This window comes from Leiobunum rupestre, chromosome 7 (assembly GCF_980474605.1).
Source record: "Leiobunum rupestre chromosome 7, qqLeiRupe1.1.hap1, whole genome shotgun sequence".
NCBI lineage: Eukaryota > Metazoa > Arthropoda > Arachnida > Opiliones > Sclerosomatidae > Leiobunum > Leiobunum rupestre.
Window position 1 is genome coordinate 8,243,025 of NC_143390.1, and position 14,449 is coordinate 8,257,473.

Sequence of the window (14,449 nt, forward strand, 5' to 3'; positions counted from 1 at the left end):
TGAGGTCCTACACTTAAATTTTAAATTATTGTGTGTGTAATTTTGGTCTTTAATCGACGTTGTTAGAACCTTTCGAGTGTCTACAACGAACTATACATATGAGGTCCTACACTTAGATTTTCATATAGTGTATAATATTGGTCTTTAATCGACGTTGTGAGTACCTTTCGAGTGTCTATAACGTTCTATACATATGAGGTCTTAAACATTGATTTTCTAATCGAGTGTTAAACAACCTTGTGAGTACCTTTCGAGTGTTTACAACGAACTATACAAATGAGGTCGTACACTTAGATTTTCATAAAGTGTGTAATATTGGTCTTCAATCGACGTTGTGAGTACCTTTCGAGTTTTTACAACGAACTATACATATGAGGTCCTACACTTAAATTTTAAATTAGTGTGTAATTTTGGTCTTTAATCGACGTTGTGAGTACCTTTCGAGTGTCTAGAACGAACTATACATATGAGGTCTTACACTTAAATTTTAAATTAGTGTGTGTGTAATTTTGGTCTTTAATCGACGTTGTGAGTACCTTTCGAGTGTCTACAACGAACTATACATATGAGGTCCTACACTAAGATTTTCATATAGTGTGTAATATTGGTCTTTAATCGACGTTGTGAGTACCTTTCGAGTGTCTACAACGAACTATACATATGAGGTCCTAAACATTGATTTTCTAATCGAGTGTTAAACAACCTTGTGAGTACCTTTCGAGTGTCTACAACGAACTATACATATGAGGTCCTACACTTAGATTTTCATATAGTGTGTAATATTGGTCTTTATTTGACGTTGTGAGTACCTTTCGAGTGTCTACAACGAACTATACTTATGAGGTCCTACACTTAGATTTTCATATAGTGTGTAATATTGGTCTTTAATCGTTGTTGTGAGTACCTTTCGAGTGTCTACAACGAACTATACATATGAGGTCCTACACTAAGATTTTCATATAGTGTGTAATATTGGTCTTTAATCGACGTTGTGAGTACCTTTCGAGTGTCTACAACGAACTATACATATGAGGTCCTAAACATTGATTTTCTAATCGAGTGTTAAACAACCTTGTGAGTACATTTCGAGTGTCTACAACGAACTATACATATGAGGTCCTACACTTAGATTTTCATATAGTGTGTAATATTGGTCTTTATTTGACGTTGTGAGTACCTTTCGAGTGTCTACAACGAACTATACTTATGAGGTCCTACACTTAGATTTTCATATAGTGTGTAATATTGGTCTTTAATCGTTGTTGTGAGTACCTTTCGAGTGTCTACAACGAACTATACATATGAGGTCCTACACTAAGATTTTCATATAGTGTGTAATATTGGTCTTTAATCGACGTTGTGAGTACCTTTCGAGTGTCTACAACGAACTATACATATGAGGTCCTAAACATTGATTTTCTAATCGAGTGTTAAACAACCTTGTGAGTACCTTTAGAGTGTCTACAACGAACTATACATATGAGGTCCTGCACTTAGATTTTCATATAGTGTGTAATATTGGTCTTTATTTGACGTTGTGAGTACCTTTCGAGTGTCTACAACGAACTATACTTATGAGGTCCTACACTTAGATTTTCATATAGTGTGTAATATTGGTCTTTAATCGTTGTTGTGAGTACCTTTCGAGTGTCTACAACGAACTATACATATGAGGTCCTACACTAAGATTTTCATATAGTGTGTAATATTGGTCTTTAATCGACGTTGTGAGTACCTTTCGAGTGTCTACAACGAACTATACATATGAGGTCCTAAACATTGATTTTCTAATCGAGTGTTAAACAACCTTGTGAGTACCTTTCGAGTGTCTACAACGAACTATACATATGAGGTCCTACACTTAGATTTTCATATAGTGTGTAATATTGGTCTTTATTTGACGTTGTGAGTACCTTTCGAGTGTCTACAACGAACTATACTTATGAGGTCCTACACTTAGATTTTCATATAGTGTGTAATATTGGTCTTTAATCGACGTTGTGAGTATCTTTCGAGGGTTTAAAACGAACTATACATATGAGGTCCTACACTTTGATTTTCTAATCCTGTGTCAAACGACGTTGTGAGAACCTTTCGAGTGTCTAGAACGAACTATACATATGAGGTCCTACACTTAAATTTTAAATTAGTGTGTGTGTAATTTTGGTCTTTAATCGACGTTGTGAGAACCTTTCGAGTGTCTACAACGAACTATACATATGAGGTCCTACACTTAGATTTTCATATAGTGTATAATATTGGTCTTTAATCGACGTTGTGAGTACCTTACGAGTGTCTATAACGTTCTATACATATGAGGTCTTAAACATTTATTTTCTAATCGAGTGTTAAACAACCTTGTGAGTACCTTTCGAGTGTCTACAACGAACTATACAAATGAGGTCCTACACTTAGATTTTCATAAAGTGTGTAATATTGGTCTTCAATCGACGTTGTGAGTACCTTTCGAGTGTTTAAAACGAACTATACATATGAGGTCCTACACTTAAATTTTAAATTAGTGTGTAATTTTGGTCTTTAATCGACGTTGTGAGTACCTTTCGAGTGTCTACAACGAACTATACATATGAGGTCCTACACTTAGATTTTCATATAGTGGGTAATATTGGTCTTTAATCGACGTTGTGAGTACCTTTCGAGGGTTTACAACGAACTATACATATGAGGTCCTACACTTGGATTTTCTGATCGTGTGTCAAACGACGTTGTGAGAACCTTTCGAGTGTCTAGAACGAACTATACATATGAGGTCCTACACTTAAATTTTCATATAGTGTGTAATATTGGTCTTTATTTGACGTTGTGAGTACCTTTCGAGTGTCTACAACGAACTATACTTATGAGGTCCTACACTTAGATTTTCATATAGTGTGTAATATTGGTCTTTAATCGACGTTGTGAGTACCTTTCAAGGGTTTACAACGAACTATACATATGAGGTCCTACACTTTGATTTTCTAATCGTGTGTCAAACGACGTTGTGAGAACCTTTCGAGTGTCTAGAACGAACTATACATATGAGGTCCTACACTTACATTTTAAATTAGTGTGTGTGTAATTTTGGTCTTTAATCGACGTTGTGAGAACCTTTCGAGTGTCTAGAACGAACTATACATATGAGGTCCTACACTTAAATTTTAAATTATTGTGTGTGTAATTTTGGTCTTTAATCGACGTTGTTAGAACCTTTCGAGTGTCTACAACGAACTATACATATGAGGTCCTACACTTAGATTTTCATATAGTGTATAATATTGGTCTTAAATCGACGTTGTGAGTACCTTTCGAGTGTCTATAACGTTCTATACATATGAGGTCTTAAACATTGATTTTCTAATCGAGTGTTAAACAACCTTGTGAGTACCTTTCGAGTGTTTACAACGAACTATACAAATGAGGTCGTACACTTAGATTTTCATAAAGTGTGTAATATTGGTCTTCAATCGACGTTGTGAGTACCTTTCGAGTTTTTACAACGAACTATACATATGAGGTCCTACACTTAAATTTTAAATTAGTGTGTAATTTTGGTCTTTAATCGACGTTGTGAGTACCTTTCGAGTGTCTAGAACGAACTATACATATGAGGTCTTACACTTAAATTTTAAATTAGTGTGTGTGTAATTTTGGTCTTTAATCGACGTTGTGAGTACCTTTCGAGTGTCTACAACGAACTATACATATGAGGTCCTACACTAAGATTTTCATATAGTGTGTAATATTGGTCTTTAATCGACGTTGTGAGTACCTTTCGAGTGTCTACAACGAACTATACATATGAGGTCCTAAACATTGATTTTCTAATCGAGTGTTAAACAACCTTGTGAGTACCTTTCGAGTGTCTACAACGAACTATACATATGAGGTCCTACACTTAGATTTTCATATAGTGTGTAATATTGGTCTTTATTTGACGTTGTGAGTACCTTTCGAGTGTCTACAACGAACTATACTTATGAGGTCCTACACTTAGATTTTCATATAGTGTGTAATATTGGTCTTTAATCGTTGTTGTGAGTACCTTTCGAGTGTCTACAACGAACTATACATATGAGGTCCTACACTAAGATTTTCATATAGTGTGTAATATTGGTCTTTAATCGACGTTGTGAGTACCTTTCGAGTGTCTACAACGAACTATACATATGAGGTCCTAAACATTGATTTTCTAATCGAGTGTTAAACAACCTTGTGAGTACCTTTCGAGTGTCTACAACGAACTATACATATGAGGTCCTACACTTAGATTTTCATATAGTGTGTAATATTGGTCTTTATTTGACGTTGTGAGTACCTTTCGAGTGTCTACAACGAACTATACTTATGAGGTCCTACACTTAGATTTTCATATAGTGTGTAATATTGGTCTTTAATCGACGTTGTGAGTATCTTTCGAGGGTTTAAAACGAACTATACATATGAGGTCCTACACTTTGATTTTCTAATCCTGTGTCAAACGACGTTGTGAGAACCTTTCGAGTGTCTAGAACGAACTATACATATGAGGTCCTACACTTAAATTTTAAATTAGTGTGTGTGTAATTTTGGTCTTTAATCGACGTTGTGAGAACCTTTCGAGTGTCTACAACGAACTATACATATGAGGTCCTACACTTAGATTTTCATATAGTGTATAATATTGGTCTTTAATCGACGTTGTGAGTACCTTTCGAGTGTCTATAACGTTCTATACATATGAGGTCTTAAACATTTATTTTCTAATCGAGTGTTAAACAACCTTGTGAGTACCTTTCGAGTGTCTACAACGAACTATACAAATGAGGTCCTACACTTAGATTTTCATAAAGTGTGTAATATTGGTCTTAAATCGACGTTGTGAGTACCTTTCGAGTGTTTAAAACGAACTATACATATGAGGTCCTACACTTAAATTTTAAATTAGTGTGTAATTTTGGTCTTTAATCGACGTTGTGAGTACCTTTCGAGTGTCTAAAACGAACTATACATATGAGGTCCTACACTTAGATTTTCATATAGTGGGTAATATTGGTCTTTAATCGACGTTGTGAGTACCTTTCGAGGGTTTACAACGAACTATACATATGAGGTCCTACACTTGGATTTTCTGATCGTGTGTCAAACGACGTTGTGAGAACCTTTCGAGTGTCTAGAACGAACTATACATATGAGGTCCTACACTTAAATTTTCATATAGTGTGTAATATTGGTCTTTATTTGACGTTGTGAGTACCTTTCGAGTGTCTACAACGAACTATACTTATGAGGTCCTACACTTAGATTTTCATATAGTGTGTAATATTGGTCTTTAATCGACGTTGTGAGTACCTTTCAAGGGTTTACAACGAACTATACATATGAGGTCCTACACTTTGATTTTCTAATCGTGTGTCAAACGACGTTGTGAGAACCTTTCGAGTGTCTAGAACGAACTATACATATGAGGTCCTACACTTACATTTTAAATTATTGTGTGTGTAATTTTGGTCTTTAATCGACGTTGTTAGAACCTTTCGAGTGTCTACAACGAACTATACATATGAGGTCCTACACTTAGATTTTCATATAGTGTATAATATTGGTCTTTAATCGACGTTGTGAGTACCTTTCGAGTGTCTATAACGTTCTATACATATGAGGTCTTAAACATTGATTTTCTAATCGAGTGTTAAACAACCTTGTGAGTACCTTTCGAGTGTCTACAACGAACTATACAAATGAGGTCGTACACTTAGATTTTCATAAAGTGTGTAATATTGGTCTTCAATCGACGTTGTGAGTACCTTTCGAGTTTTTACAACGAACTATACATATGAGGTCCTACACTTAAATTTTAAATTAGTGTGTAATTTTGGTCTTTAATCGACGTTGTGAGTACCTTTCGAGTGTCTAGAACGAACTATACATATGAGGTCTTACACTTAAATTTTAAATTAGTGTGTGTGTAATTTTGGTCTTTAATCGACGTTGTGAGAACCTTTCGAGTGTCTACAACGAACTATACATATGAGGTCCTTCACTTAGATTTTCATATAGTGTATAATATTGGTCTTTAATCGACGTTGTGAGTACCTTTCGAGTGTCTATAACGTTCTATACATATAAGGTCTTAAACATTGATTTTCTAATCGAGTGTTAAACAACCTTGTGAGTAACTTTCGAGTGTCTACAACGAACTATAAAAATGAGGTCTTACACTTAAATTTTAAATTAGCGCGTAATTTTGGTCTTTAATCGACGTTGTGAGAACCTTTCGAGTGTCTACAACGAACTATACATATGAGGTCCTACACTTAAATTTTAAATAAGTGTGTAATTTTGGTCTTTAATCGACGTTGTGAGTACCTTTCGAGTGTCTAGAACAAACTATACATATGAGGTCCTTAATTTTGACTATCTAATCGTGTGTTAAACGACGTTGTGAGTACCTTTCGAGTGTCTAGAACAAACTATACATATGAGGTCCTTAATTTTGACTATCTAATCGTGTGTTAAACGACGTTGTGAGTACCTTTCGAGTGTCTAGAACAAACTATACATATGAGGTCCTTAATTTTGACTATCTAATCGTGTGTTAAACGACGTTGTGAGTACCTTTCGAGTGTTTACAACAACTATAAATATGAGGTCCTACACTTGGATTTTCTAATCGTGTGTCAAACGACGTTGTGAGAACCTTTCGAGTGTCTAGAACGAACTATACATATGAGGTCCTACACTTAAATTTTCATATAGTGTGTAATATTGGTCTTTATTTGACGTTGTGAGTACCTTTCGAGTGTCTACAACGAACTATACTTATGAGGTCCTACACTTAGATTTTCATATAGTGTGTAATATTGGTCTTTAATCGACGTTGTGAGTACCTTTCGAGGGTTTACAACGAACTATACATATGAGGTCCTACACTTTGATTTTCTAATCGTGTGTCAAACGACGTTGTGAGAACCTTTCGAGTGTCTAGAACGAACTATACATATGAGGTCCTACACTTAAATTTTAAATTAGTGTGTGTGTAATTTTGGTCTTTAATCGACGTTGTGAGAACCTTTCGAGTGTCTACAACGAACTATACATATGAGGTCCTTCACTTAGATTTTCATATAGTGTATAATATTGGTCTTTAATCGACGTTGTGAGTACCTTTCGAGTGTCTATAACGTTCTATACATATAAGGTCTTAAACATTGATTTTCTAATCGAGTGTTAAACAACCTTGTGAGTACCTTTCGAGTGTCTACAACGAACTATACATATGAGGTCCTACACTTAAATTTTAAATTAGCGCGTAATTTTGGTCTTTAATCGACGTTGTGAGAACCTTTCGAGTGTCTAGAACGAACTATACATATGAGGTCCTACACTTAGATTTTCATAAAGTGTGTAATATTGGTCTTTAATCGACGTTGTGAGTACCTTTCGAGTGTCTAGAACAAACTATACATATGAGGTCCTTAATTTTGACTATCTAATCGTGTGTTTAACGACGTTGTGAGTACCTTTCGAGTGTCTAGAACAAACTATACATATGAGGTCCTTAATTTTGACTATCTAATCGTGTGTTAAACGACGTTGTGAGTACCTTTCGAGTGTTTACAACAACTATACATATGAGGTCCTACACTTTGATTTTCATATAGTGTGTAATATTGGTCTTTAATCGTTGTTGTGAGTACCTTTCGAGTGTCTACAACGAACTATACATATGAGGTCCTACACTAAGATTTTCATATAGTGTGTAATATTGGTCTTTAATCGACGTTGTGAGTACCTTTCGAGTGTCTACAACGAACTATACATATGAGGTCCTAAACATTGATTTTCTAATCGAGTGTTAAACAACCTTGTGAGTACCTTTCGAGTGTCTACAACGAACTATACATATGAGGTCCTACACTTAGATTTTCATATAGTGTGTAATATTGGTCTTTATTTGACGTTGTGAGTACCTTTCGAGTGTCTACAACGAACTATACATATGAGGTCCTACACTTAGATTTTCATATAGTGTGTAATATTGGTCTTTAATCGTTGTTGTGAGTACCTTTCGAGTGTCTACAACGAACTATACATATGAGGTCCTACACTAAGATTTTCATATAGTGTGTAATATTGGTCTTTAATCGACGTTGTGAGTACCTTTCGAGTGTCTACAACGAACTATACATATGAGGTCCTAAACATTGATTTTCTAATCGAGTGTTAAACAACCTTGTGAGTACCTTTCGAGTGTCTACAACGAACTATAAAAATGAGGTCTTACACTTAAATTTTAAATTAGCGCGTAATTTTGGTCTTTAATCGACGTTGTGAGAACCTTTCGAGTGTCTACAACGAACTATACATATGAGGTCCTACACTTAAATTTTAAATAAGTGTGTAATTTTGGTCTTTAATCGACGTTGTGAGTACCTTTCGAGTGTCTAGAACAAACTATACATATGAGGTCCTTAATTTTGACTATCTAATCGTGTGTTAAACGACGTTGTGAGTACCTTTCGAGTGTCTAGAACAAACTATACATATGAGGTCCTTAATTTTGACTATCTAATCGTGTGTTAAACGACGTTGTGAGTACCTTTCGAGTGTCTAGAACAAACTATACATATGAGGTCCTTAATTTTGACTATCTAATCGTGTGTTAAACGACGTTGTGAGTACCTTTCGAGTGTTTACAACAACTATAAATATGAGGTCCTACACTTGGATTTTCTAATCGTGTGTCAAACGACGTTGTGAGAACCTTTCGAGTGTCTAGAACGAACTATACATATGAGGTCCTACACTTAAATTTTCATATAGTGTGTAATATTGGTCTTTATTTGACGTTGTGAGTACCTTTCGAGTGTCTACAACGAACTATACTTATGAGGTCCTACACTTAGATTTTCATATAGTGTGTAATATTGGTCTTTAATCGACGTTGTGAGTACCTTTCGAGGGTTTACAACGAACTATACATATGAGGTCCTACACTTTGATTTTCTAATCGTGTGTCAAACGACGTTGTGAGAACCTTTCGAGTGTCTAGAACGAACTATACATATGAGGTCCTACACTTAAATTTTAAATTAGTGTGTGTGTAATTTTGGTCTTTAATCGACGTTGTGAGAACCTTTCGAGTGTCTACAACGAACTATACATATGAGGTCCTTCACTTAGATTTTCATATAGTGTATAATATTGGTCTTTAATCGACGTTGTGAGTACCTTTCGAGTGTCTATAACGTTCTATACATATAAGGTCTTAAACATTGATTTTCTAATCGAGTGTTAAACAACCTTGTGAGTACCTTTCGAGTGTCTACAACGAACTATACATATGAGGTCCTACACTTAAATTTTAAATTAGCGCGTAATTTTGGTCTTTAATCGACGTTGTGAGAACCTTTCGAGTGTCTAGAACGAACTATACATATGAGGTCCTACACTTAGATTTTCATAAAGTGTGTAATATTGGTCTTTAATCGACGTTGTGAGTACCTTTCGAGTGTCTACAACGAACTATACATATGAGGTCCTACACTTAAATTTTAAATAAGTGTGTAATTTTGGTCTTTAATCGACGTTGTGAGTACCTTTCGAGTGTCTAGAACAAACTATACATATGAGGTCCTTAATTTTGACTATCTAATCGTGTGTTTAACGACGTTGTGAGTACCTTTCGAGTGTCTAGAACAAACTATACATATGAGGTCCTTAATTTTGACTATCTAATCGTGTGTTAAACGACGTTGTGAGTACCTTTCGAGTGTTTACAACAACTATACATATGAGGTCCTACACTTTGATTTTCATATAGTGTGTAATATTGGTCTTTAATCGTTGTTGTGAGTACCTTTCGAGTGTCTACAACGAACTATACATATGAGGTCCTACACTAAGATTTTCATATAGTGTGTAATATTGGTCTTTAATCGACGTTGTGAGTACCTTTCGAGTGTCTACAACGAACTATACATATGAGGTCCTAAACATTGATTTTCTAATCGAGTGTTAAACAACCTTGTGAGTACCTTTCGAGTGTCTACAACGAACTATACATATGAGGTCCTACACTTAGATTTTCATATAGTGTGTAATATTGGTCTTTATTTGACGTTGTGAGTACCTTTCGAGTGTCTACAACGAACTATACATATGAGGTCCTACACTTAGATTTTCATATAGTGTGTAATATTGGTCTTTAATCGTTGTTGTGAGTACCTTTCGAGTGTCTACAACGAACTATACATATGAGGTCCTACACTAAGATTTTCATATAGTGTGTAATATTGGTCTTTAATCGACGTTGTGAGTACCTTTCGAGTGTCTACAACGAACTATACATATGAGGTCCTAAACATTGATTTTCTAATCGAGTGTTAAACAACCTTGTGAGTACCTTTCGAGTGTCTACAACGAACTATACATATGAGGTCCTACACTTAGATTTTCATATAGTGTGTAATATTGGTCTTTATTTGACATTGTGAGTACCTTTCGAGTGTCTACAACGAACTATACATATGAGGTCCTACACTTTGATTTTCCAATCCTGTGTCAAACGACGTTGTGAGAACCTGTCGAGTGTCTAGAACGAACTATACATATGAGGTCCTACGCTTAAATTTTAAATTAGTGTGTGTGTAATTTTGGTCTTTAATCGACGTTGTGAGAACCTTTCGAGTGTCTACAACGAACTATACATATGAGGTCCTACACTTAGATTTTCATATAGTGTATAATATTGGTCTTTAATCGACGTTGTGAGTACCTTTCGAGTGTCTATAACGTTCTATACATATGAGGTCTTAAACATTTATTTTCTAATCGAGTGTTAAACAACCTTGTGAATACCTATCGAGTGTCTACAACGAACTATACAAATGAGGTCCTACACTTAAATTTTCATAAAGTGTGTAATATTGGTCTTCAATCGACGTTGTGAGTACCTTTCGAGTGTTTACAACGAACTATACATATGAGGTCCTACACTTAAATTTTAAATTAGTGTGTAATTTTGGTCTTTAATCGACGTTGTGAGTACCTTTCGAGTGTCTAGAACGAACTATACATATGAGGTCTTACACTTAAATTTTAAATTAGTGTGTAATATTGGTCTTTATTTGACGTTGTGAGTACCTTTCGAGTGTCTACAACGAACTATACTTATGAGGTCCTACACTTAGATTTTCATATAGTGTGTAATATTGGTCTTTAATCGACGTTGTGAGTACCTTTCAAGGGTTTACAACGAACTATACATATGAGGTCCTACACTTTGATTTTCTAATCGTGTGTCAAACGACGTTGTGAGAACCTTTCGAGTGTCTAGAACGAACTATACATATGAGGTCCTACACTTACATTTAAAATTAGTGTGTGTGTAATTTTGGTCTTTAATCGACGTTGTGAGAACCTTTCGAGTGTCTAGAACGAACTATACATATGAGGTCCTACACTTAAATTTTAAATTATTGTGTGTGTAATTTTGGTCTTTAATCGACGTTGTTAGAACCTTTCGAGTGTCTACAACGAACTATACATATGAGGTCCTACACTTAGATTTTCATATAGTGTATAATATTGGTCTTAAATCGACGTTGTGAGTACCTTTCGAGTGTCTATAACGTTCTATACATATGAGGTCTTAAACATTGATTTTCTAATCGAGTGTTAAACAACCTTGTGAGTACCTTTCGAGTGTCTACAACGAACTATACAAATGAGGTCGTACACTTAGATTTTCATAAAGTGTGTAATATTGGTCTTCAATCGACGTTGTGAGTACCTTTCGAGTTTTTACAACGAACTATACATATGAGGTCCTACACTTAAATTTTAAATTAGTGTGTAATTTTGGTCTTTAATCGACGTTGTGAGTACCTTTCGAGTGTCTAGAACGAACTATACATATGAGGTCTTACACTTAAATTTTAAATTAGTGTGTGTGTAATTTTGGTCTTTAATCGACGTTGTGAGAACCTTTCGAGTGTCTACAACGAACTATACATATGAGGTCCTTCACTTAGATTTTCATATAGTGTATAATTTTGGTCTTTAATCGACGTTGTGAGTACCTTTCGAGTGTCTATAACGTTCTATACATATAAGGTCTTAAACATTGATTTTCTAATCGAGTGTTAAACAACCTTGTGAGTACCTTTCGAGTGTCTACAACGAACTATAAAAATGAGGTCTTACACTTAAATTTTAAATTAGCGCGTAATTTTGGTCTTTAATCGACGTTGTGAGAACCTTTCGAGTGTCTACAACGAACTATACATATGAGGTCCTACACTTAAATTTTAAATAAGTGTGTAATTTTGGTCTTTAATCGACGTTGTGAGTACCTTTCGAGTGTCTAGAACAAACTATACATATGAGGTCCTTAATTTTGACTATCTAATCGTGTGTTAAACGACGTTGTGAGTACCTTTCGAGTGTCTAGAACAAACTATACATATGAGGTCCTTAATTTTGACTATCTAATCGTGTGTTAAACGACGTTGTGAGTACCTTTCGAGTGTTTACAACAACTATAAATATGAGGTCCTACACTTGGATTTTCTAATCGTGTGTCAAACGACGTTGTGAGAACCTTTCGAGTGTCTAGAACGAACTATACATATGAGGTCCTACACTTAAATTTTCATATAGTGTGTAATATTGGTCTTTATTTGACGTTGTGAGTACCTTTCGAGTGTCTACAACGAACTATACTTATGAGGTCCTACACTTAGATTTTCATATAGTGTGTAATATTGGTCTTTAATCGACGTTGTGAGTAGCTTTCGAGGGTTTACAACGAACTATACATATGAGGTCCTACACTTTGATTTTCTAATCGTGTGTCAAACGACGTTGTGAGAACCTTTCGAGTGTCTAGAACGAACTATACATATGAGGTCCTACACTTAAATTTTAAATTAGTGTGTGTGTAATTTTGGTCTTTAATCGACGTTGTGAGAACCTTTCGAGTGTCTACAACGAACTATACATATGAGGTCCTTCACTTAGATTTTCATATAGTGTATAATATTGGTCTTTAATCGACGTTGTGAGTACCTTTCGAGTGTCTGTAACGTTCTATACATATAAGGTCTTAAATATTGATTTTCTAATCGAGTGTTAAACAACCTTGTGAGTACCTTTCGAGTGTCTACAACGAACTATACATATGAGGTCCTACACTTAAATTTTAAATTAGCGCGTAATTTTGGTCTTTAATCGACGTTGTGAGAACCTTTCGAGTGTCTAGAACGAACTATACATATGAGGTCCTACACTTAGATGTTCATAAAGTGTGTAATATTGGTCTTTAATCGACGTTGTGAGTACCTTTCGAGTGTCTACAACGAACTATACATATGAGGTCCTACACTTAAATTTTAAATTAGTGTGTAATTTTGGTCTTTAATCGACGTTGTGAGTACCTTTCGAGTGTCTAGAACAAACTATACATATGAGGTCCTTAATTTTGACTATCTAATCGTGTGTTTAACGACGTTGTGAGTACCTTTCGAGTGTTTACAACAACTATACATATGAGGTCCTACACTTTGATTTTCATATAGTGTGTAATATTGGTCTTTAATCGTTGTTGTGAGTACCTTTCGAGTGTCTACAACGAACTATACATATGAGGTCCTACACTTAAATTTTAAATTAGTGTGTAATTTAGGTCTTTAATCGACGTTGTGAGTACCTTTCGAGTGTGTAGAACAAACTATACATATGAGGTCCTTAATTTTGACTATCTAATCGTGTGTTTAACGACGTTGTGAGTACCTTTCGAGTGTCTAGAACAAACTATACATATGAGGTCCTTAATTTTGACTATCTAATCGTGTGTTAAACGACGTTGTGAGTACCTTTCGAGTGTTTACAACAACTATACATATGAGGTCCTACACTTTGATTTTCATATAGTGTGTAATATTGGTCTTTAATCGTTGTTGTGAGTACCTTTCGAGTGTCTACAACGAACTATACATATGAGGTCCTTCACTTAGATTTTCATATAGTGTATAATATTGGTCTTTAATCGACGTTGTGAGTACCTTTCGAGTGTCTATAACGTTCTATACATATAAGGTCTTAAACATTGATTTTCTAATCGAGTGTTAAACAACCTTGTGAGTACCTTTCGAGTGTCTACAACGAACTATACATATGAGGTCCTACACTTAAATTTTAAATTAGCGCGTAATTTTGGTCTTTAATCGACGTTGTGAGAACCTTTCGAGTGTCTAGAACGAACTATACATATGAGGTCCTACACTTAGATTTTCATAAAGTGTGTAATATTGGTCTTTAATCGACGTTGTGAGTACCTTTCGAGTGTCTACAACAAACTATACATATGAGGTCCTACACTTAAATTTTAAATTAGTGTGTAATTTTGGTCTTTAATCGACGTTGTGAGTACCTTTCGAGTGTCTAGAACAAACTATACATATGAGGT